Below are 26,258 nucleotides of genomic sequence, written 5' to 3'. Positions count from 1 at the left end.
GTCTGAACAAGTGGGTGCGTTACATGACCACTAGGAATCCCGAGATCTATTTTTGGTATGATTCTTTGATTGCAAATTTACAACAGCCTACAAATTTGTAATCTTTAGTCTTAATGACTACAATCCACTCTAATGGTGATTCACTGCAATTTCTGTAATTCATTTGATTATTATGTTTCAAATCTAAAAATAAAACTGTATTTCCTCTAACTTGGTGTCATGGTGTTATGACTTTTGTTATTAGTATTCCACATCATAACATCATGTAATGCACTGAGAGGTAAAGAGTTAATGCTCCAGTTCTATGGTTCATCAATAATTCTAGGTATACCCATCTCAGAAGAAAAGGAGAGCTACATATCCCACAGGACTTCTTGTTTCCATTTTCCATTCAGAGGGAAAGATAAAACTGTTCAGAAGTCACAAGACATCCCTCTTTCCCTTTCTGCTCATCACTGCAGTGCATACTCCCTAGCCCACCCACCTTCAGCATTAGAGTAGAGCCTTTGGTTTTTGGACATCCTTTCACCCATTTTGTTGGATTTATTAGCTTGAATTCCAATTACATAGTATTATATTGTGTTATCTTTCATCCCAATATCTTATTTAGGAAATTAGTTTTGCTCCTTAGACTGTTTTGGCTGTTGTTGTTGTTGTAGGCCCATCTCCCTATCCTTTCCCCTTATGCCTTCCCTGGGGTTCCCCTGGCCCATTAGTCACAGCACTGGGCTGAACCGGCCCATAAACCATTGACACTTGGTGAAATGTTACGAAGTGAAAACTGCTCATCTGCTTACCTACATTGGTAGCAACAACGATAGCTCTTAACGTTCCCTTTCCTAGAGAAAGCAATAAGCTGCTACATAAAACCTGTTACAGGACTAATCCTTAAAAAAATAAAAAAAAATTAAAAAAAAAAATTGAGAGGCTATCCCTGTCACTTGGTCATCATCACTCACTATAAATTACCTTCCAGGCAAAAAGTGTACTGTCAAGTATTGGAAAAAGGCCTAGGAAGGCAGCAAGGAAGAGAAACTCCAGCAGCTGAGTCACTTCTGAAACACTAATAGCCCTTGCTGCTTTGAGAAGTGAATCCCGAATTGCAAAGAGTAGCTGGAAAGATAAAGAGACAGAGTAATAATAAATAAACTGGCTTTTGAAGATCCTTTGAGCAACTTGGCAGTATTGGCATCATAAATTATTAATAACCAAAGTTTTCAAGATCTTAGCTAAATTATCTTACTTGAGATTGTTTGTCATTTAAAAATACTCTGTTCAACAACTTGCTAGGCTAAAGGGCAAGTTATATTTAGGAGATACTGTCAACGTAATGTGTAACAAAATAGGTGCTTCTTTAGTTAATACAGAAGTCTTTACTTTGATAACTGCTCTTGGAGATCCTTACTCATTTGATGCTTCATTCATCTAGCTAACCAGCTTAACTCTGAACAACAGACTGTACTAAAGAAGAGAAGAGGCAAGCGATCATGCGGACAAAAATCATTAAAGTGGGGGGAGAGATTGTGCACTGACACATTTCACAAGAGCATCAGAAGTTAAAATTACAGGTTTATCATGAGGAAATGCAGTGAGTATTCTGTAGGTTCCTGCCAGAGCAGAAGGATTAAAAGGCAGCAGCTCAACAGCTCATACAGCAGATAGCATCAGGCATGACAGTAGGACACTATGAAGAGAACTGGATTATGCGCAGACAGTGTGGCTTGGCACATCCAAGGCCCTAGGCCAGGCAAGTGGCTGAGGGATGGGAAGGCCAGATTGCAGGAATAGAATCAAGGAACATAAAATATCTTCACTATTCCTTTTTGGAGAGGCTCAATTGCTACCTGCCAAAACTATTCCAAATATTTCTTCTTGTATGACTATCTAGTGACTTTATTCTAATGGCCTTAAGGTATCATGCAGTTCCTCTTCACTTCACATTGCCAGAAGTTATCAGTCGTGGAAGTATCTAAGGTCCATTTACTTTGAATAGACTGCAATGTGGTAAAGCAGTAAATAGGAAGTACATCTCAAAAAAAGAGAGACATTAAAATATCATTAGCATTTGGTCTTTCACTCCCATAAGACCTCTGTTAATTTAGAGAAATTAAAAGCAGTCAGAGGTGTGAGGACAGAACATAACGGCTACAGGATCAGATTCCCACTAAGACAGCACAAAAACTGAAATGGAGTGAAATGGAGTGGGAGGTTGCTAAAAAGATACAACCATCTCAGGACACATCATTTTTATGGCATTAACTTTCTCTTCATAGAGCAATGCTAATATCCAGCATGCTAAATACTGCTTCTAAAATAACCAGGACAGTATCCAAATGGGATTTAAGCAAGATATTTAGCTTATTAGGCATCCTGATGTCCAGTATTTAATTTCATTAGGAGCATTTAACATTTCAGTTAGCAGATATAAAGAAAAAAAAATTACTCCACAGAAATTGCACAATTTCAAATTTGTCCCAGTTGACATTGGCATTAGTTACACAGCTGAAGTCAAAAGTAATTTTAGGAAAAGTCCGTGTGATGTATTACACATAACACAAAAACATACATATCTTCCACACAGGCTGTAATCATACACTCACTATTCGATATCACATCTCTCTTGCACTCATGTTGCAACTAGCAACCTCAGAAACAAGGGTAATGACAGTGGTGACACAGAGAAGGTTCTGTCATAAACTCTGCTCCAAAACAGAAAAAAAAATAATTGAGGGACAAACATTCATTGCCGTTAATACACATCAGTTTATTCCTGCGTTGGTAACTGTATCTTACTAGATTTGTGTAATGGACAGATACTCCTTGATAATCTTTTCATTTCAGTTTTCATGAAAAATATCACTAGTGTGGGAGTTACGAAGAAATACAGAGCATTAAAACTTAACAAACCAACTGGAATAGTTATGACATACAAGTTCTTTAAAAATACTGATGCCGACTGAAAATATCCCTACATATACTAAAAATATCCTCAAAACTAAGGAATGTTCCTGTCCAACAAGCACACAACTCCTGGTTCCCCCCCTTCTTCCAGCCAGAAGGAGAATTAAACCAAAGTACATTCACTTGAGGCTAAGAGTTTTCTTCTTCCTGTATTTCTCATGGTCAAGGCTGGAGAAAACACTGCATCAGAACATCTGGAAGAATCTGGGAATCTCTTCAGACTTCAAGATAATTCTGGTGAAATTCATTCATGGATTAATTTCCCCTAAAATTACCTCCCTTGGATGCTGCTCTTTTTAGCATCCCTTCTTTCTGCCTTCTTGTGCTTTGATCCACTTCTTCTAAGTAAAAGAGGCATTAAAAGAAGCAGGAGAAACTGCACCCACTTTATTTTATTGACTACTCCAATTGCTTTCTTTACCAGCAGGTGAGGAATAATACAGAAAGGGAGTTGGCTCATTTCTACATCGCCTGGGTTGGCTAACACAACCCTTACGTGCAGGACATCTACTTGCATCTGGTTCTCTGTTACACACGTACTTAACAACATAAACAATATCTGCGGTGAAGTTACTTAGTAGGGTGTTATTTGTTTATTAGAGCCAAGCTCAGAAATTGCTTGAGAATAAAGAACGTTTACTGATTTACTGTGTTCTATCCATTTCAAAGAAGCAGTAACTTTCCAATGCTTGTCTTGTCAGTAGAAGATATTAAAAAGTTTCATTAGCTCAATTAGTGCTTTTCATCAGCATTACTTCTTTCTCCCACACTTGCATTGCTCCCAGTGAATGATGGGTGTTGAAATGCCCTTCTCTGAATGTTTACCATTCTGTTAAATATGGTTGAAAGTTTAATCTTTTGGGATACTGTCAAATGAAATGTATTGCTTTTCTTGAAAGTAAAATACTACACAAATAGCCAAAGCTTCCTTGCAGATGATTTCTAACAGTGGACCACTGCTGCCTAGCAATATGGAACTAATGCGTATTGTGGTACGCCCATATTTCATTGTAAAATGTTACTAAAGTGAACTACAGAAATTAGCAATTTAAAGGAAGTTGCGCAAGAATGACTCATATAAAGTAATTTCTACTCAAGAGCAATTTAAACAAACTGCAGTAAATACAGTCTGATCAATATTTGTCAATAACATATACAAGGCTCTCTGAGAAGAAAACTTCTGTTTCTGAAAAGGAAGACAGTCTGTTGGAATGGAGGGCTCACAAATTCTAGAGAGACATTTTCCCACAAGCTCTTCATTAAACGAGCTGTATATAAAATTCAGCAAAATTTTAAAAGGTCAACAAAATTTTGTTTATTTGGTTTTGGAAGGGGGTTATAGGATGTAGTCAGTCACGACTCTATAGTATTCGGGAAAAATTTAATTATAAAGATTGCCTGAGCAATTCACTTACTCCCTCCTTCAAAACTCAGGTGTTCCCCCAACATCACTTTGAAGAACTACCTGTAATTGAAGGATCAGATTTCCACAAAGCAGCAAAAGTCACTAAAAGCTATGGCTTTTTTTTAAACTTTCCTCTTCTTGTTCAGTCGCTGCATAATTTCGATTCCATCAAAGATTCTGTATATTTAATCCCGTTCTGATAGTTCACATCTATTTATGGTACTCAAAGCTCTGCATTGCTTTGTAACAGTTTTCATTTCCCTAAAACATCAAAAACCTGCTTTTTTATTACTATCAATGGGGTAGAGCTGCTAACAGAATCTTGGTACTACATGTAATTCCTTTCAGGACCTACATTTTGCATCCAAGTGGCTATGTAGAACGTTAAGAGCTAAATCATGGAGAAGAGAGCAAAAATACATAACAGAATTATTAGAACCAAATCTGCATGATATTTTAATATTGAACTTCCTCATTTATTTGCAGTTTCATTTCACATTGAAGCATAATGTTATCAGGAATCTTGCTCCATATGAATAAAGGATTACAAGTCGTTGAATGGAAATAAATAAATAAATAAACACCAACAAATACATTTCAAGTCAGAAACAACACTGTGACCTTGACTGTCTAAATGCAGGCCTTAGTATATACATATATATAGTATATATATATATATATACATATATATATGTATATATATATTACATATATTAATATATAATAAATATATATTCATTAATGAATGAATATTATAGTGAATATATATACATATATATTCACTAAATATATATATATACACACACTATATATATATTTAGTGAAATACGTTAAGGATCCATTAAAAAAACAAAACAATTTAAAGATTTAAAGATAAGATATACTTTGAAAGTTAAAAAATAAAGATGCTTGATAAGTGGTGACTCTGAAGCCTGTACTTTGACAGAAGATGTGAAATGCTTTTTACTTCTTTCCTTTGCTGGCATTTCAACATCACCAGAAATTCATACAACTGCAGTTTACCTATTCATACGCAATACTTTCTGCATCTTCCGCTAAGTACTTTACTGGCTGTAGTTTTAAGACTGTTGACAAGCTACTTAGGAATTGGAAGCTGAGGAAAAAAAAAAAAAAAAAAAAGAAGAAGAAGAAGGAATTGGTACATTGTGAAAATTACACAAGAGAGAGATGATACATAATGCTCTTCTTAGGCAGAAAATAAATCCTTAGAACCCAAAGGATAAAGGAGAAACTAAGATTGACCTCCTACTGTTGAATCGGCTGTAAATTGTCTGAGTCATTTTTATTCTCAGCTATGAGAAAGCTCACAGTTCAACGGGGAATAAATTGCATAAAGAGCCCTGCAGAGTGCATAACCAAGACAAAGAGAAATGTCAGCCAGGATCTCTTGAGAAGGATTAAAAAAAAGCCACAAAGAACACCAAACACTGCTGTATTGCCACTTCCCCAATAAAAACTGAAAGAAGACAAAGCCACAAAACCTAGCAGCATAGCTAAGCACAGTTCAGGGCTCCATGCTAAGAAGATGGAAGCCCATTATGCAATGAGGTAAGATTTTCACATACTTTAGAAAGGTAGTTTATCAATGCAGCTCTGCTATCTGAAGTACAGAAGTCAATAACAGTCTCACAGATGCATAAATTAAAGGATCTACCCACTGCCAGGGTTAGAGACATTCTAACCCGTGTGTTCAAAAAAGGTAATTTTGGTAATTTCTAGAGGTGAATACAGGATGAAATAAATACATCTCTTAAAATTTCAATAAGTATATCTATATGCATAACTGGAGGTGGAAAAAGAAAAGAAAACAAAAGATAGTATCAACTGTTTAAATAGCACCACTTAATGCTTTTCATAGAAGAATTCCTAAACCTAAAACCACAGAGGTTTACAAGATGAGCAAAAGTTTGCATCTGGTGATACCATCATTTTAAGAAGGAAAAAAAAAACAAAAACCTGTTTTCAAAGGAAAATTGAAAAGTGAGTGCTCTTGGACGGTAACTGGCCTTAGGAATCTACATTTATAGTCTGTCATCTGTTGTAGCTCTTGATATTGCGAGGACTCGAGGAGGTTAATCCCATAATCTGATGTTTTTTTAAATGGGAAAAATGTGAGGAAGAAAAAAATAATGAAGCAACATGTCATAGAAATTCAACATTTGATAGAGAAAAAAAAAAAACAAGGACAAGAGAGATTGCATAAATAATGCCTTGAACTAGCAGAAGCTCTTGACAATAACAGGAAAAAACAGAGGTTTACACAGCTCAGGTTCTGCCATACAGATTCAGCTTTTGAGCTTTCGAAGTCTTACAGAATGTATATTTTTTCCTCCAGTTTAGGTAGTTGGATTGAGACTTCAAATTCCATCCACTAGGATCAACCAATAAAAGCAGGGTTCATCTCTTTGAATAGCACTAATGAGGGTATCCGGAAAAGATGACAGAATACCCAGGTGCACCTTCTCAATAAATTTGTGAATTGAAGAGGACAGATGTTTTCTGAATGGTTGACAGCAGTAGCTTATGAGACTGCTCTGCAGAGAAAAGCTAACATTTCGAAAGGTGTAGAGCTTAATATCACCAGAAGAATGAAGCCTGTTGAGACCACTTTTCATACTACTGGAAGTTTCTGTACATCTTATCTGTTTAGATTATTTTTCTCATTAGCTTAAAAATAAGTTAGGGAAAAAAAATCTACGATGGAGTAAGTATTGCTAGAAAAACCAAGTGAATAGAAACTAGCTCTAACAAGTACATTATCATCTGTTGAAATGCCATTGCTTAGCAGAGTTGATCCAATGACTGAGAGCAAACTTTAAGTGTAAAAAAACCTTATTCTACCCTGTTGCAAGAGAAACACTACACCTGGCATTCCTCTAATGTTAATCACTCTGATCTCCACCTTTTCTTTTACTCCTAACCCACAGGCTGCTCATGAAAAAGTCATGTTTCTCTGCAAAGAGTAAAATAGAACCTGACTAACATGTAATGTAAATATTCCCTGTTGTTGCTTCCAGCCAGCATCTTCAAGTCGAAGGGCTGAGGTACTGACCTTCACACAGCCTTCAGCCAGGACTTGACCGGGCAGAGAAGTGAGCAGGGGCAGACTGGGCAGAGCAGGCATCTGAGGCTAACTCCCTGTCACTGCCAGTGAACTCAGGGGAGCGTGCTTTCAAGACAAGAGTGGCACAGAGAGCAACAGCACCTCAGATGTTTCAGTGAAAAGCAAGATAGAACCTGTATACAGTCTTGTGTTATATTCGGTACCCTCTTTGCACCTGCTCAAATACTTAAGAAATAAAGGCTAACAGCTTTTCAGGAAAAATATTTTTTCCTTTGTCCCACACAAAATAAACTCTTATTAAATACAGGCTAGGAAGTTGTATGCAGCCAGCTTGGCTGTTAATGCATCTCTGCAAATAAAGAATCTCTCTGACAGACAGTCCAATCTAATAAGCATTACAGAAATCAAGTCTCCACAGGGAGACAATCACCACCAAAGGACAGTCACTATCACTGGCACCTGGTGGTTGCTGTTCCCTGGTAAAACAGCAGAGAGGATTTGGTTGCATGGTTGTGGATACTTGAATCCTCACCCAACACCATGTTTTGCTCTCCAGCTACCACCTAAGCATAAGTACAATTGCTGTTTTACTATGTTTTTGATGCATGTGGGTTGGCTAACTTCTTTTGCTATAGAAGTAAGGAACATGCAGTGAGGCTTTTAAAGAAAAGCCAAGACATGTCACAGACCTTCCTTCTCATCACCCAAATGCCTTGACTTAGGTGCTCAGATACTACATGCTTAGCTTATCCAGATACTTTAAAAAAGAATTGTAGCTGATACACATCTAGAGCATCTTTTCTACCCTGGGTAGCCATGCTAATAGATGATTATAAAGTACTGCTACTACATACTTGTTCTCTTCTATCTGCATATCTTACCAGAAGTGGGCATAGAACTGTGTTTTAGATTTTACAACTGATAAGGCAGAACATAAATAAGGCTGAGTGCTCCCTCATCCTATATTCAAGAATAGAAATCATGTCACCTTGATCTCCATTTATAGATTTGGTTGTTATATACTGTCTCCCCAGTAACTTCTATGACATAAACCTATGTAACAGCATCATGACAACATCAGGTTTGGGGATTTTTTAATGCAGTTAAATTTGATATAGAAATCATCCATCCTGATGCCGTCTCATTGTGACATAGCACAGGCAAAAAAAAGCCAGTGGATCCACAGTGATTTGTGTCACAGTGGATCACAAACATTACTTGAAAAGAGTGAACATAAATTGCTAAGTTGCAAAATTAGCTGAAGTGATGTGACAGGAATAATACCAGGCAGTGAAGCAATTTTCTATCCACATGGAAGCAACTTCTACTTCCAAAATGTGCTGATAAAAAAAATAATCCATCCAACATTTCATGAGTGTAACTTAAGTCACAGTGTCTATGCCTCTCACTTTTCCTTGGCATGTTGCTATATTGTACCTCAGTTTTTGATGTCACCATTTTTCTTACTACCAGATGTCTCTAAACAGATTACAGAAGGATCAGGGCATCCCACAGTCTCCTCAGTTTGCTACAGTCTCCCATTCCTTACAAACTGAAAGACTTTGAACAACCGCTATAACACTATAATATTCTACTGCTCTTCACCTTTAAGATCGATAAATGAAGCATCTTCCATACTGATGAAGTATTATTAACAAGTCCTTTCCACCAACATCCATACAAGTCCAGCTCAGAGATACTTCACTCTGTTCAATTCTAGAACTTCAAAACATTAAATCCACATAAAATTAAGTTGCAGAGTTAGTGAACCCTCTTCACACAGCCTCTCACAGGAAATAAAATTTTATTCACAACTGAAAAAAAAAAAAAGAGATTGTCAACTAATAGATAACACTCCATATTGAAATAAACATAAATACATTGATAAATATAAATCAGTTGCTGCTAACAGCATTTCCTTCAAAAATACACCCCAAATACTTAGCAGTTTATCTACAGTTTGTCTTACCTCAGTAGCACGAAGCATGACAATGCAGTGTGGTTTCTCTGAGATGGATGTCTGTTGTTTGTAATCATGTTCACTTGTGAAGAGAACAAAACTATATTACATCAATCTGTAAGAGGCCAGCACTGCTGACAATAGTGTGCCTGCAACAGGCACGTTTTATTTAGGCCTAAATAAAAACATAAACATTTCAAAATAAGAAACGGTTAGAAATACAGCAGAGTAAAGGACTGCGTGTGTTGTTCTTTCTTTTCTGGTAGGAGGGAGCTTCAAGTTAACTTAGATTTGACTATTACATTAAACAGATTCCAGCCTTTTTTTCTGAAATAAGAGTATCTATGCAACAATTTGCACATAAAATTGTTTTATTCACATCCCTACTTATTTCAACCTCTTCTATTTCCAAACAAATCCTTTATCTCTTTTCAGCAGAATTTTTCTAGGTTTCAATGACTTCAAAGAAATTTAAGTACGCTTTTTAAAGTTTACATTACAGGGCTTTGTTGAGGGTCATTAGCTGAATGAAGGTTTAAATTTTTCAGTCTGCCAAGCTTCTACAGAAGTGCGGGAACGCAGGACTACAGTGAATTACCAAGCTATGAAGTCATGTCTTGCAATCACAATACAGTAGATTTCTGGTTCTGAAGGATCCACAGACTATTTATTCTTAATATCACAAACACAAAACATTTCATAGTTCCTTAAAAAAAAAAAAATCTGTTGTCAAAGAGAGAGGAAAAAAAAAAGCTATGACCGCCTAGAAGAAAATCCTGCAGTGCTAATCTCTGCTGCAGAAAAAGATGAGCAAAAGTCACACATCATAAATATGATGCTCCTAGGAGCCAGCCCATCAGTCCAATAGTAAATTAACTAAAAATCTCCAGAGGAATTAGCATCTTTGAGAACTAAAAACCATGCTTTTAAGTGCTGGGCAGCCCCTTGAGAACTCTCTCTTAAAATAAATGAATAAAATAATTGCTTTGATTAAAACTGATGTTTTAAAAATTAAATAAAAAGAAATTCTTTCTCCTCTTTTACTAACGATACAAAAAGAATCATTTAGCTTTCTCTTGTTTTTCTCAGCTGTTACCCATTACTGCTCATTCCCATCTCGCTCTTTTTTATGATCTCTCCTTCCTGTCTCCCTGTGTTTATCCTTCAGTTTTTTTTCCCTTAAACTTTTCCCTCATTCTTCTTCACTCACATAGCACATCCATCTCCCTGCTTCTCCATTTCTCTCTTCTGTGTCCCTCCCAAATCCCTCTTCGATTCTCCAGCCCCAGCACTGTGCTGAGCAGCTCAGATGCCCCCTCCTCTCACAAATGTGTCTGGGGAGTGGGACACCAAGCTTCCATCCTATCTGTCAGTAAAATGTGGAGACAGAGATACTGCTCTGCTTAGTGAGAGTTGTGCTTGCACCAGTCGAGGTCTCCTTGGGAGCTATTAACTTATCAGTTTGGACTCTGTCACTCCAGGTATTTTTAGCACAGTCTTTGGTGCTATCAAACAGAGCAGTAGTTTTCTGTATTGAAATTGTATTTACTCAAAACAACAAAAAAGAAAATGCTTCATAAGCAAGCAGCATGGCATATCTTCTTGAAAACTCTCAGACTGTTAAAGGCTGATCTTATTTATCAAGCCAATAGAGGAAAATGGCTCTGCTATTAATCAATTTATTCGTATGCATCCAGGGCCAAACTCTGTGGTCATATTTCACTGGATTCAAATCTTCACTTAATGAGTCCCAGGGACTCACTGACACTCACTTATGTGGTTATATAATATAAACATTAATACTGCATATGGAGATGTGCGTGCACAGCTATGCACATTGGGACTATAGGCTCAGCTCACTGAAGAGATGCCAACGTAGCAGTTATTTATTGAGTGGCTGACAGTGTAGTGAAGAGACAAGAACAAGCTCTGGGCATTAAGGACCTATAGGTGGCTGCTTTTCAGCTGTTACCTCAGCAATAAGGATAACCAAAGATTCCTCTTCTCCAACACATCAACAAAGGAGAGACACATTTTTGCTCATGTCACCTAAGTACTGCAGGTGGGTGTTAGCCAATGCCTAAAGCTCTCAGTGCACAAAAATGGGGATGAACTGTAGGCCCTGTGGTGTATCCCAAGGCTTCCTTTTCTGTAACATGGAGGCAGACTCTTACTGGAGACTGGAACACACATACTATATATGAAATTGCCTTCCCACAGTTTGTTGCTATGAGTTTGGAGAAAGATGAGTAAGCCCAAATGAGGCATCAAGAAGCCACCTGTGAGAGCATGGCAGAAATGCTACAAGCACTCCTATAAATAGATCTCAGTAAAGAGCTCCTTCTGTTTTAGTAATAGGAAGTCTTTTCTTGTAACTAGTTACTAGGCAGCCTATGAAACTATTACTCTGGCAGTAACCCACTGTATGCATTAGCATGCCTGCCTCCAGCTGCTGTTCTGGGGATATGCCTAACCACAGCCTACAGGATCAGTCCCTAGACAAGCCTACACTTGCTGTATGTCATCACCAGTCTGCCTTGCTGCTAGACAAGGGATTCATACTCATACCTGTGCTCTCTTCTTTTTCAGAAAAAATATTGTATGCACAAGCTTTCAGGAGGAGCTCAGGACAGCAGAGTTTGGCTGGGGGACATCACCTCTGCAGCTTGGAATGAAGGCTGCTCATGAGCCACTGCTAAGTTTTCTACACACAATGGACTCAAGTATCTTTCACTCTGAAAGGAAGTCTCCAAATCCTCTCAAATCTTTATTATTTGTTTTATCCATTGTTGCCATTTATATGAATGTTTTCTCCCTTGTCCCTCTTCTGGTGAAAGCCAGCCTGAAAAAAACCTTGAGAACCTAGTATTGCCCATCTTCCACACCTTGTTATACATGTGCCAAAAGTTGGAAGAGACCCACAAAAAAAAAAAATAAATAAATCACCAAATCCATCTCCTGGTTCCACACAGGACCATCCAAAATTTGAACCATATTTCAGAGAGCAATGACAAACACTTCTTGAATTCTGGCAGCTTAGTACCATGGCCACTGCCTTGGGGAATCTTTTTCAGTACCCAGTATTATAGTTGTGTTTTTTTGCTGTTGTTTGTTTTTTTCTCCCCCCAAAGGTTATATATCTACTTTCCTTAGCTTCCAGCTGGTAGTTTCAGTAAGACAGCACTAGCAGATATCACGATCAAATACCAGGAAAAAATATATATATATATATTGCAGTAACCTTCAGAATGATAGCGTGAAAACAGGATATTTTCACCCTCAGAGAATTGTTCCATCTGAAGAAAGGCAATATGCTCTGCATAACTGCCTAGAGCGCTTGCTGTAGAAGTACTTAAAATGAAAGAGTCAGGGTCTTATTGTATCTGGAGTCAATAATGAAACAAAAGTGCTGCACAAACATGGCTTCTGTGCTGTGTTTGGTCTGTGTTACTTTATTTTCAGTTTTATAAATGGTACTTGTCAGTATATCTTCTGTCTTCTATTTCTTTTGATAAAAGGCAATTTGTGCACACTTTTTAAAATGTTTTAATGGTAGGAAGCATCACCAGATCCTGACATGCAGCAAGACAGTGGTATGAGTGTGCTAAAGGAGATCACAGTCCGATGATGCAATTTGCAGACTTTTATACACAAAGGTAGCATTTCATTTAAGCACACATTCAGTGCTTTTGGACAATTAAGCAAAATTTCTCATTGTTTTGAGAAGCTGAATTGTACATAACAGTAACAATCAGAATGTTATTAGATGGAAAATAATGCTACATTCTTACCAGGTTTTACCTTATTCCTAGAAACCATTGTTAGTAAACATTAATAAATGATAGGAAGGACAAATGAAGAAATTCTATAGCCTTATGATGGCAATTTGAAAAATAAGGTGCTTAACTGTAGTATCTTGGCATCTATGCAATTGTAATATTTCTCACTTTGTTTCATGTGAATCGATTCAACTGTGGTTTTGCTTTGCTGTTATGTTAATTCCCACCAGCCTAAGTACTTTAGAAATTCATCATTAATACTTCAATTAAATGACAAACCATTTCTTGCAATAAAACAAAAACAAAAAAACAAACAAAAAAAAAACAAAAAAACCCAACTTGAATGAATTTGTCAAGACCCAAAGCAGGTTTCTCCATGGCAAAACTTCCATAAAATTAACACTATCTGCCTGCTCATCCACCCAGTAAATGGTGCATAATGAAAAAAAAAAAAATAGCTCCAGGAGAAGTAGAAACTGTCTTCAGCAAATCTTGGGGAGATCTACAGGTCTCAGGTTTCCCTGTAACACAGTCTATCTCTTCTTCAATAGTAAATGCTAAGGAGTCTATACTCAGCCAAATTCATGATATTTTTCCAAATCATCTTTCTCTTACCAGAAAAAAAAAAAAAAAAGAAAAAGAAAGAAATCAAAACAAAATACAGATGATCCTTCTTTCAGGCTCCAGATCTGCCAGAGTAAGTAAAGAGAAAGACAAGAGCCAATTCTCTCCAGTAGGAAAGTATTACTGATCTCCTATGAGTATTGTAGCAAAAAGATGTAGAACACAGCTCATAATGACAGTCAAGATCCTGGTGAAATATCTGCTGTTTCAGGTAAGTTGGACACAGAACACAAAAATCAAAATCAACATTTCAGTGCACATCCAAAAGCAAAGCATGAAGTGAATGAAATCTAAACTATGTAAAAGTAGGCTCCTACCAGCTGAGAGCAAAAGGAACAATTGCAAATTGCCTTGAGGAGAACAAGAAAAGGCACATAACTGCTTTTGCTACTTGAAAATTAGTGCTACCAACTTGTGAATCTTTAGTCATGAACTTCAGATGATCTCTCCCTCTGAAACTTGAGCAATTACTCTGCCACTTCCTCCAAATACCTTTCCAACTCACAAATGTATTAATCTATAGCCAAAAAGTGCTCTATGTCATCTATCAGGCTCTCAGTGATTACCAAGAGACAGCAAAATCTAGGTCGAGAGTAAATAAAATGCAGAAGAGAATGTTATGAGTATTGGAGGCAGTGCAACAACCACCACCACATTTTCCCCAGTGATCTCCACATATGATTCATTCGTGCAACCTGTTTCTTCATGCGCTGCTGGACTTCTGATGTGCATACATATGTAATAATTCGGAGATCTAAATGGTGCATTCTTATCTTGAAATTTATAAGAATGAGTTTAAAAAAAACTGAAACAAACAGTTGAAATGGCACTAAGAGGAAATCTTATTACCTCGAGAGATGAAAGCTAAAAATGAAAGAAAGTATATCCTTCTGCTTCTTAAATTATACGCTGTTTGAAGATTAATATCAGGAGGACCTATAAGTCTGTCAAACACCAAATCAAAATCTCCCACAGGACTTTAAATAGTATGAAGTGTTATCAGGAAGAAGAGGATTCACTGGATTATGTTTGTAGTGATAGGATTTAAGTTTGCCCAACAAGTTGCATTATCAAAAAATAACAAAGTCATTTTTATGTTAAGAAGATGAAGGAAGAATGTACTTATTTTACAAGCAGGCAAATTATTATGGAATTAATGAATAAAAGAATTTCATAAATTGATTTCATTTGTGAAATCAAGGCAAATCTTAATCCTATAGTTTTTTTGTTTGTTTGTTTTTGTTTTGTTTTTAAACACCTCTCCTGGAGTGAAGGAGCAAAATCCTGTGCTGACATGAAGTCCCAGCTGACAGGTACGTAACAATGACTGTCCACCATAAGAGCAGAAAGTACTTCCCATTCAGAAAGCGTATACAAAAACACCTTTTCACAGTCAGGCAGCTGAGTGCAGGAATCTGCAGGGAGACACCCACAGAAATTGTTATAATATAACTGGAATAATTCTCCATATAGACCCTGGAATAGCTTATTGTCTTCATCTTAGTCTTTTTTAGAATCAAAATATTCAAATATGTAGAACTTTTAAAATAGTCTGCATCTTGCTGCACATTCAAGAGGAGATTAAGAGGCAAGACTAAATCTGCTACAACCAATGCGCAAAGAGGGATGAATGACAAAGGCCATGCTAGAGGGTAGCAACGTTGTATCTGCCTTAAACCCGACGCAAAGGAGCCTTGTGTCCTAAAAGTCCTGAAAGAATAACAAAAAATAAAACAAGTATATCATTTTAGACTATTTTTCTATTACAGTGTTCAGCTCCACCTTGTACCAGCTAGAAGTTACTTCACATGCCTCCCTATAGGACATTTTTGCCTGAAAAAAAAATTAAAAAACATCACCTGCTCTAATGTTCACTAGAAGCATACACAAAAGAGAAGCAGAAGTTGCCATGGTCACACACACATCAAAATTAATTTATATTTATTTTTAGCCGCATTTCAAGTTGAATTGAACAGCTGATGGGTAACTTTTGGGAATCTAAGCTTAACAACACTGCTTTTCTTCCCAGTGCTTAACTGCTGCTATTCTTTAAACTGTATCTTAATATATGTTGATTACTTTACTCTTGTGAATATGTAAGCAAATTCTGTATTGACAGCAGGATGTGATGCTATTACAGATGGGAGAGGATGCTGTTTTTCCAATCAAAGAGGTGCACCACATCACCAATGTGAGTCTCTGTGTCACTGCAGCAATCTGATTATCATCTGTTTCTCATTTAAATGAATGTGATAGAAGTTAGCATCTATAAATCTCTATAAACTATTTCTTTACATTCCATTTAGTTTTTCTGTTTCCTTCCAGCCTAATAAATCAGTACACCTCATGCAACCTTTAAGACTTGGCATTATTTCTGAAGAGATAAAATTTACTGACAATTCTCAACTCCCAGATACGACCTAATTTATGCATAACACTATGTGTAAAGAGACACAAACTTCAAAGATCTTAAGCACAAAAATCATCTTTATACTTCATTAGAACAGAGTAATTCTGAAGACTTAAAACATTACTCCACAACTGTAAAGCTCCCACGTAGCTTATTAATACTTTTTCCTCTTTTTATTACTTCCTCTGAATCACCATTCATTAAATATGAATGAAAACATACACACATACATACTCACAGTGAATATCTTAAGGAATAAAAGAAAAAATACATGAACTTTTTTCACAGGGAAAATGTAAGTGAAGACCAGTAGGTGGCGGTGTATGAGCTGACTAGCAATGTGTTCTGGGCCTGACTGAGCACCAGAGCACTGCCTTCACAGGCCTCCACTGCAGACTCCTACAGACTCCTCAAATAAATTCAGATTTCACATATAAAGGTGAAATAGGAACTCCACGTTGAGTTCATGTTTTTCCGTGATATTATGTACTCTGACAACTGGGATACCTCAGTAGGGACAGTTGCAAACCACAAGATACAATGTCTACTAAATAACAAAATGTTCACGGGAGTATATGGCCATACTGTAACTTTAGACCAAGTAAACAGAAAACATAACCTCAGCACGTGTATAAGAAGGTCATCACAGTTTTGTGCTGTGGATCTATCCATGAAAGCTTCATTTTCTAAATATGTAATTGCAGCCGGTGATTCAGAAGTAGAACACTTCCATCTGGCAACAGATCGTCAAGATACACCTATTTGTAGGAGAGTCCTCTGCTAAAAGAACTAGTCCTCTCCACATTCTGTATAATCAGAAAAGCAGCTTCTTTCTAGTATTACTAATGTGAGAAAACACACTAGCATCTTTCTCATGAGATTAACCAACCCCATATACACCTACATCCCTGCTTAACTATTAAGCAACCTTCTACTTCTTGTAGTCATTTCTGCTTTCCGCTCCTACTTCCACCATTGATACTGTCTAGGCTATGTGTATAACACCTATGTAGTTACCCAAATGTACTAGCTAGTGCTCTGAATTTGCACAGCATTTAATCATATATTGTCGTGAGCTACTCAGTAGCTCTTACTACTAGCTCTCACCATTGCCTTCCTACACTCACTGGAGCAAGCTGTTCTTATTGACTGAGGAATATTTATACCTTCCTAGGAGTATTTGCCAAGGGTTTGCAAAACCATCCCTTCAGAGCAAAACATGAAACTGCATTGTTTCATGTTTTCAACCACTCAGGCACAAGGCAATGTGTGGGAGTAACAGATGGCTGCTAACAAAATCAATTTACCCTGTTTCCTCCCTCACTATCCCAGATATGTGTTGCCTATTCCTGGCTTTCTTCTCTAAGCATTCTGGGAAGAATACCCCAAAGCTCAGTGCATCCTAACCAAATGTTCAACATCTACTTTCCAGGGAGCCCATCCTCTGACAAACGTGGTGGTATATCTGTCTACTTTATTCCTACAAAGAAACTCTAAACTTAATACACTTTACATGGAAATCCTTCTATAACCTTTCTCTGCCTAGGGTAAGAGGAGCACACACTCTTGTGCCTGGCACTACTGCATTGGCCAGAATTTTTCCATCATTATGAATCCTTCACAGAAAGCCAGGGACCTGGGCAGAAGGCAAATATGAGCTGGAGCTAGCTCTGCCACCCACAGCCTACTCCAGCATTTCATCTTCCCAGCTCTGAGAAGAACTCTTTAGGAAATTGCTTTTATAAGTATACATTTCCTTCTTAAAATCAAAGTTAATGAATCTAGAGACAGAAGTGGGAAGAATAGTAATACTGACCAAAAAACTCATCACACAAACACACACCATTTTGAAAATGCCAAATGCAATTAACTCAACATATTTATGTCTTATTCTATTCTTAGAAACACATCAGTATAGAGGGTAAATCTGTGAATGCACTTCTGAACTGTAATTAATGCGGGTTAAAACAGAATTTATGGCCATTTGGGGGTATAAAAGGAAAGTCTTTTACAGCAAAGAGTCAGGGAATAGGCTGAATATCACATTCTGACGGAATATCAAATTAGGGATATTCCAAGACACATAGGTCAAGCAGCAACTCAGATCTTCTTGTAGGAAACAATTGGTAAGTAACCCCTATTTGTGAAAGAATTTGTAAAAATCTAACAGATTGTTTGGCAGTAACAGAGAAATTTAAAAGAGGAATATATCCACAAGGTTGTTCCTTCAGAAGTCTTTACATGGGGCTTAGAAAAAGGGCTCCGTTTTAGAGGATTGTCATCAAATATGAAAATTCAGTTTCCCCATTTGTATGTAACTTGATAAACAAGAAAAGCACTGAGGAATTAATTCAGTGCTTGCTTTGGTTACAGAATCTGAAGTGACTGTTGCCATGGGTACATGGAATCAAGTTTATAAAGGGGATTTAAGGACATGACAAAGAATAAGATAAAATACAGCACAGAAAAATCAAGAACTGTAGATCCCTGAAGAAAATGACAATCTAAAACACACAGTCCTCCCCCCCAAAAAAGGAAAATGGTCATTCGTGCCATGAAGACGAGGCAGAAGGACAGCCAATTGAAGGAGCAGTCTGGAGAAAGAAAGGGAAGAAACTGGAAGACACTCTGAGTGGAAAAGAAGAGTAGTTAGCTCTGTAAGAGAGGAAGAGACAACGCAAGTAAGCACAACTGGATCATGAGACCAACCACATGATACAGTGGATTAGGACAGATCAGAAAAGGACAAAAACAGCATTTGAAGAAATAACAGCTAAGGGAAAAGTGAAGATGCACACTTACAGAATGAAAAACAGATGTAGATGATTAGAGATTCTTAATAAGAGGAGTCAATAAGCAACTAATCAGAGATGGTCTGGAGGAAAGAAATACGTAGTGTGACAGAAGCAAGAATACATATTTCAAACTACAGAAAAAAAATCATGCAAGAACAGGAGAATCTACTAATCCTACTTTATGTGGAAAAAAAATCCACTGAAAAATTACGCCAAGAAAAGGATCCCAGATGCCTCTGTCAGCTGTGAAGGACTAATTTATCTGTTCTTCAATGGAATTCTTCCAGCCCCAAGAGAAAGAACATTTATAATATAAAAGATTAAGTATAACTGCTAGATGCCTCAGGTCTTTGAAGGAAGGTTTTATGCTGTTAGGCCACATAAAAAGAGGATTTTTTTTTTTTTTAAGAGGTGACAGTAAGGAGAAAAAAGATAATATTAAAGACAACATCTCATGAGTGAATGATGTGGCTAAAGAAATATGACCTTCAAGAAAAAAACCATAATCATTTGGAAAAAAAAAAAAAAAAGACAGTAAGCAATACAAGAGATTTGAGCGTGTTAAGAAAAAGAATCTCCACAGGAAAAGGATCTTGAAACAGCAGATGCACCTAGGATACTAGCATCTATAAGAATCTGCTGGCCAGGAAAGAGATATAAACCTAAATATAGTGAGATGTAATTTCACAGAAAGATGTGACAGACTATAGAGAAATTAGAAGAGCTACTACAGGTGAAACAATGTATCTGGATCAAGATCAGTGTGTAAAAGTAGTCCTACTGAGTAGTGTGAAGAGTGTGTGATCACCCCAACTGTCTGGATGGATCTTTGTTCTGAAATCAGTTGCTAAAAATGTCCATTTAAGCAACTCAACCTCACCTCAAGAAAATATAGGGTTACCTGCTCTTCAATGAAGGCTTACCTCCAGTGCAGTTTTCAGCTTGAGAGGTACAGTCTGGCCTTTTCTTTTCTTGCTATCATAGGGCTAAGAAATGAATCACCGGTGGAAAATGAATATATTGTTTCATAAAGGTTTTTGAGAGAGTTTTAGCTTCTTGTGGAAGCTAAAGCTATGAAAAGGCCCCTGGAGATATTTAGACTCATGAACTGAGGACATGATCAGCTTTTCAATGTGATGATCCAGCTGAACTTTCAGATTATAAATCACTAAATTCAGGGCACCTGAATCATTGAAGTATACTCTCTATTTCTCCTGCTTTTCCATTAATCATCTTTTAATGGTCATAGTCAGAAACCCGAGACAGACTCAACGGCCTTGTGTTTTAACTGTGTCTGTGCTTAGAGGCTGACATTAAAACTTGAAACAGCTTTTTTTAAACAGAATAAGAACATCATTTACAGCCCTGTTACTGATTGCCTGATTGTCCTTTGGAGCATGGATAGGAGAATGCAGTGTTCAGTGAGCTTTCACTCCATAATTTTCCTCCAGACAAAGAACCAGAGGACTTTCTTTGATACTGGTAAAAAAAGACCTTCCACTTCATATTCTTACAGAAAACAAGATTTGAGAGTCAGAAAGCTGTCTGGATGTTACAGTGCCATACATAGCTACTTCAAGGACAAAATATTTCTGTATAGTTAGTTCCCTTTTCTGGGACTCTGTATGAACTGACAGTGCAGTTTAAAGGGACAACTCTAGAGTATAATTCATAAAAGTGGTTGAAAATAAATTTTGAGTGATCTGGCAGAGTAATGCTAACCTACTATTTAGACTGGTTATCTTATTTTTTTTTCCCCTCCATGAAATACAACATGGGAAAAACCTCTTTCTATCAATTACCAATTAACATTTTATTTCTTCAACCCTGTTTAACTTTTGCTTTGCAAGAAGATTGCTGCATATTTACCACATTCATACTCTTTTCCTACAGGAAGCATATACAGTACATGTGAAATTAAAGGCTCTCCTACTTTCAAAAATAGATTACTTCGCCTACTACTACTGTCAAATAATCTAAGACAGATCAAAAGAAAGTTAAAGTATTCATATTAGAACATCTTGTTATTAAAACACCTCTTATTTTCTTTCACAAGAATTGTATGGTTTTCTTCTGCAATCAATAGATTTTCAAGCATTTAGGTCAAATACATTTCAACTGGTTGAGACCTGTTAAGCACTGTTAAAGCACCTTGCTAATGAACTATGTGAGTTTCTTTGTGATAATAATGTTGCAGTGCCACATGGCTCTGTTACAGTCTGTGAAGAAGTTGCATAATTAGTAATAGTCATAAAAGCTTCAGTAGTACTCCAAATTAGCTACTGTCCAAACAGATAGTAAATGAGAGTCACTGCTGTAAGGATCCTGCAACTCAAAATCAGTAACCACGAACTAAGGGAAAAAAAACAATGGTGTTGCCTTACATACGAATGTCCACATTTACAAGAAAAAAATATTTAACTGGAAATGTTTTTAAGAGAATTCAGGCTAACTAACAGAGACCACTGGGACAACAGAGTACTTGAAAATGTGCAATGACCTATATTCATCTGAATGAACCACTGACAGCTTTAGCGTGCCCTGGAAGAACAAATGTGTAGGAGAAGGGGAATGCAAACCTAAATGACTTTCACACAATTAAACACACAGTTCATAATTTAGCACACACTCTATTGAAAAATGACCTTTGAAAAAGTTTCTTAACTACAGATATAGCAATGATTCATTTTCATAGTTTAACTAAAGCCATGATTTATATTTCTAGTAGGGCTCTAGCTAACGTTCCTGAAAAGTGTGAATAGTAAACACAACACAGTAAAAAATAATGCAGATGCTTATTTGTCTCATATAGTCACCATTTTTTTTTTCTTTTAACTAACCTTAATATAGTGCTTGTTTCCAAGGCCTAAATGCTGTTGCAATAAAAACAGTACAAGAGATGGATGGAAAGACAGCTTAACATCTTGCTGCATATTCTTATAAAGAATGTATTGTGAATAGACCTTTTTCAAGATAGGCAGGGGTAGTAATAATAGAACAGGCAGTGACTATCTGACACTGACATTTTAAGGATAACTTCAGTTGTGATATCTGAAAGATTCTGGAAGATAATTCAATGTTTCTTGATAAGGATTTATATTTGCTGCTCCCAGTTCCTTCAGAAAGAAAGAGGACTAGAGATCTCTTCCTTTCTCTTAAGAAAAAATAAATTGGAATCTTGGCATGAATCACCTTGGCATAGATCACCTGCTATTTTCTAAACAGGTTTGCATCTTTACTTTGAGAATATCACTTTGTATACTCTTGTGCATAATTTAAAATATTTGGTGACATAATTTCTTGAGATATAATTTATATATTTTTTTAAATGGCCTTTGAAGCAGCTAACACTGGTGCCATCCAGACTTACTAGCTAGCAAAGTTCTAGTTAAGGTGCCCTGAACATCTACTTGTTATTTATACAAATTGTGAGTTTAAAAGTGTCTTCAAGACAACAGAAGGAAGAATTGACTCCCGCAAGGCTTTCTTGCTCTAGCTGCTGATCTGCTTCTGTCATTTCTCAGAGGATGGTCCACATCCTTTTAGACTTCTACATATGTCTTCCATACAATTGCACTCTCAGTATTTCCAGAGCTGTAACTTGTCTCTGTTAACATGGACTAAAGTACATGTATCAGACTGTTAGCAGGAGGCTTTGCAGTATGCACATCTCCCCAAAAGCCAGTTATGTTCTGGCTCTAACTTTTTATCCTCAAACTGTTAAATACACTGCTCAAAATTTTGAAAGTCTGCTGTAAGTCTGAGTAGAAACACAAGACACAATGGAGGTTTCTATCACAAGGCTACAGATTTTCACTGAAGGAGCTACAGCTCTTTCCCAGTCAAGCAGAAATCTATGTAAGAATGACCACAGGTGTGCACATCCCATGCCAGCTTCACCACCTCAGACTGCCAGCTCCAGGATAAACACAGGGTAGCACAAGCTTGTGCAGGCTCTCAGTTTCCCTATCTCAATACAATTCTCACTAGAACCAAAGGATGAGACAGAATGAACAGATGTCATAGGTTTTCAGAAAAAAAACTAACCACTTGGCCCACTAACCTCCTGAGAGGCCTTCAGACTCTCTGGTGATAGTAGAAAGATAAGAAATTTTAAAAATACAGAGGACCACCATGCAGGTAAAAACTGTAGTATTATGCCTAGGATACTTCTGATATTTGAAGCAACATAAGTCATGCTACAGCCTCTCTTTGGAGGCCTTTACAAAGTGTTTCAAGAAGTGTCACAATCATTAAACTTTCTGTCATATACTTTAATAATCAACAGACATCATCATGTAGATGGTAGGTTTCAAAATATCAACACTGCAGATTCTCTTGATAAATGGGTGGCACATAAAAATGAGTGCACATGTGGATCGAGTAAAATTGAGTAAATCTGAGATTAATTTTTACATACAGTATAGGTGTAAGTTTAAGAAAAACCGTAAAGTGCAGAGGAGGATGTAAGAGAATTGATTAAGCCATTACTGTTCACCTGAAGAGCCCCGGAACAAAGCCTGCATTCACTTCAAGCGTGATATGAATTTATTAGTGCTCTAACTTGTACTGAAAATTTGTCTATGTCTGAGATTTACTGGACAACATGACTGCTAGGCTGGATAGAGAGTGGGTCTGCCTGTCTACAGCACTCAGTCACGAGTACTTCTAAAAAAAAAATCAATTACAAGCTAATTCCCTTTGATAATTTAAACCCAGGTGCCTTTAGAAAAAGTGTAACTATAAGTTTTCCCATTCCTACCTGCTGCATCCTCCAGAAAAAAATTTCTACTATGCTTATTTCAATGCCAGGAGAATCACTATCACTTAACAAATCATATGAAAACACATATAGAACTGAAAAAAAAGACAGAAGAGGAAACAAAGACGAATTCATTCACAATTAAGTACTGTTGACACCATTGGTCTACAAGTTGAGCATGCCTCCAGATGACCTTACACTGACCTGTCTCACATAATGCCACTGTCTTCTCACCGATCAACCTCTACCTAGATGCCTCTGTCTTCCACTAGGACAGAGTTGTTTTTCCTTCATAGCATCTGGTATGATGCTACGCTTTGGTTCTAGGAGAAAAACAGTATTAATAACACTGAGATGTTTCCAGTTGTTGCTGAACAGCACTGTAAATAGCCAAGGACATTACAGTTTCCTCAGCTTCTGCCAGCAAAAGGGACTAGGTAAGGGGCACAAGGAGCTGAGAGGGGACAGAATTAGGATAGCTGACCTAAGCTGGCCAAAAGGATATTCCATACATTATGACATCACACAGAAGAAAGTTGGAAGGGGGAGAGATGGGGAGAAGGCAGCTCTTGGGGCTTCCTTTCACTGCTCAGGGAGCTAGCTGGGCATTGGTCAGCTGGTGGTCAGTGAGTGCATCACTTGTTATATATGTTGTACTTTGCTTTTTTTTTTTTATTCTCTCCCCCATCCCACTGGGGGGAGGAGCACATAACTGTGTAGTGCTTAACTTCTTGAATGGTTAAATCACCACACACTCTGTTTTTCTTCTATAATTACTTTCTTTATATTACCTTAATGTCCATGAATATGTACTTGATGATTTCCATGAATAATCAGCTTTTCTAATTATTTTTAATGTAAGCACAAGTTCTCTGAATAGACGGGTATTAGAAAAATAGTAGAAAGTAGTTGTTCTAACATTTTTCTGAGACAAATAAAATCCTTACTTTAAATTCTATCAATCTGAGAAGTGCACTACAGTCATATATCCAAGGAGGAGTATGCCTGATTTGGTCACTTAATAGGCCTATATTTGGTCACTTAACCATTGTTTTAGGTAGAAAAAAATAATTCAGCAACCAACTTAATCTCCCCCTCTTCAAACTGTCCTCTGAAATCCCATCCAAAGTTGCCTAGCTATTGCTACATGGTGCACCAGGTACAAGGGTGTCTAGCTTGGAGTCACGTAGTACATTAGGTAGAAGAGCATCATAGCTGTCTATTGCTATAGCAAAGCAAATTCAGACTTCAGCAGAAATGCACACACAAATGTTGAGTCACTAGTGCATTTAATAGGATTTCTGCTGCTTTTCTATCTGCAGATAAAAAGGAATTTTTGGTGGCTAGAGAGAAATATACTTTCTTATTTTTTTTCTGATAAATATTATGGAACACCATCTAATATATTCCATGTTTATAAAAAATAACATTGTACAACAAATCCTGCTACATTAGAGATTGTCAACTACCTTCTGTGGAAATTTTTGTGTAAGGGCAGGAAGTTTCATATTGATCAACAATCGCTACATTTATTCTTATGTTAGTTTTTTCCATAACATCCCAGGAGCCCTAAGAGCAATACACTGAACAAGGTCAGAGATGATCTAGGTTTATTATTATTATTATTTAAACAACCACTGACACTCCAGAAAGCATTAACTACAGAAACACACTATTTGATAAAAGGATGAACTTCTTCCCGTTCTGAGCATCTGATCATTTTATGCCCCAAAGCTTTCTTGGTATTGCTGTGCATGCAAAGCAAACCTCAACAAATGTATACAAAGTTTAAAATGGAAAAGCACCATAGCCCTCATGCATTTCATGTAGAAATTCTATTGCAGAAAATATCTTCTGTCGACATATATTATTTGTGAGTTTGGAATAAGAAAAGCCTATTGGAAAAAAGTGCAAATATAGAATATTTTATTTTAAAATCTCATATATTGCCATCCAGTACACTTTCTTTCCTACTCATTAAGCTCTTTGACATCAATGAAAGCCCTACTGTTTACATCCTGCAAGCTTTGCACAGATTCATCCTGTTAGATGAATGCCTCTAGAAATCAAATCCCATTTTTCCAGGGGAGTTCATCTAATTTTGCTACAGCTGTGAGGCACTGTCTCCTTATCTACATACCAATTCAACACTCATTTCAAGCAAAAAGCCACTTCTAAGCCATACAAATACCCTCATGAACCAGATTTCAAAAAGGTAAAGTCTGTTTTGTATCCTATACACTGAAGATTTCTGAAGATTCAAGGTTGCATACTGCACTCAGTAGAGCAGTCTTCAACTGCAATTAGTCTTTCTAAATACTCATCACCATATTCATCCATATGAGTTCTCGTAACATATTCAATTCCCCAGTGTATTAAGTAGCATTCACAGTGTATTTCAATCTCTTTGGTTCGTTTCTTTTGGAGAGTAGAAAATTTCAGGTAATTAAATAATTTTTAAATAGGCTTTAAGTTTT

General features: G+C 36.9%; 1 protein-coding gene across 5 annotated transcripts in view; it reads right to left on the bottom strand.

Annotated features, from left to right (window-relative positions):
* The window catches only part of PLPPR5 (phospholipid phosphatase related 5), a 198,235-nt gene that overhangs the window by 49,692 nt on the left and 122,285 nt on the right, over nucleotides 1–26,258 (bottom strand). Inside the window, exons 1-2 of one of the 5 annotated variants that reach the window (XM_040704967.1) lie at nucleotides 24,185–24,203; nucleotides 23,986–24,104 (exon numbers count right to left, since the gene is read on the bottom strand). The exons of 3 other annotated variants lie outside the window; for them this stretch is intronic. The gene's annotated coding sequence lies outside the window, so the exon portion shown is untranslated. Of the gene's footprint in view, nucleotides 1–23,985; nucleotides 24,257–26,258 lie in introns of those variants that run through there. One more of the 5 variants, XM_040704971.1, reaches the window with a different exon arrangement.

The sequence above is a fragment of the Gallus gallus genome, chromosome 8 (assembly GCF_016699485.2).
Source record: "Gallus gallus isolate bGalGal1 chromosome 8, bGalGal1.mat.broiler.GRCg7b, whole genome shotgun sequence".
NCBI lineage: Eukaryota > Metazoa > Chordata > Aves > Galliformes > Phasianidae > Gallus > Gallus gallus.
Note: the sequence above shows the minus strand (reverse complement) of the source record. Positions and strands in the feature narration are given on the sequence as shown.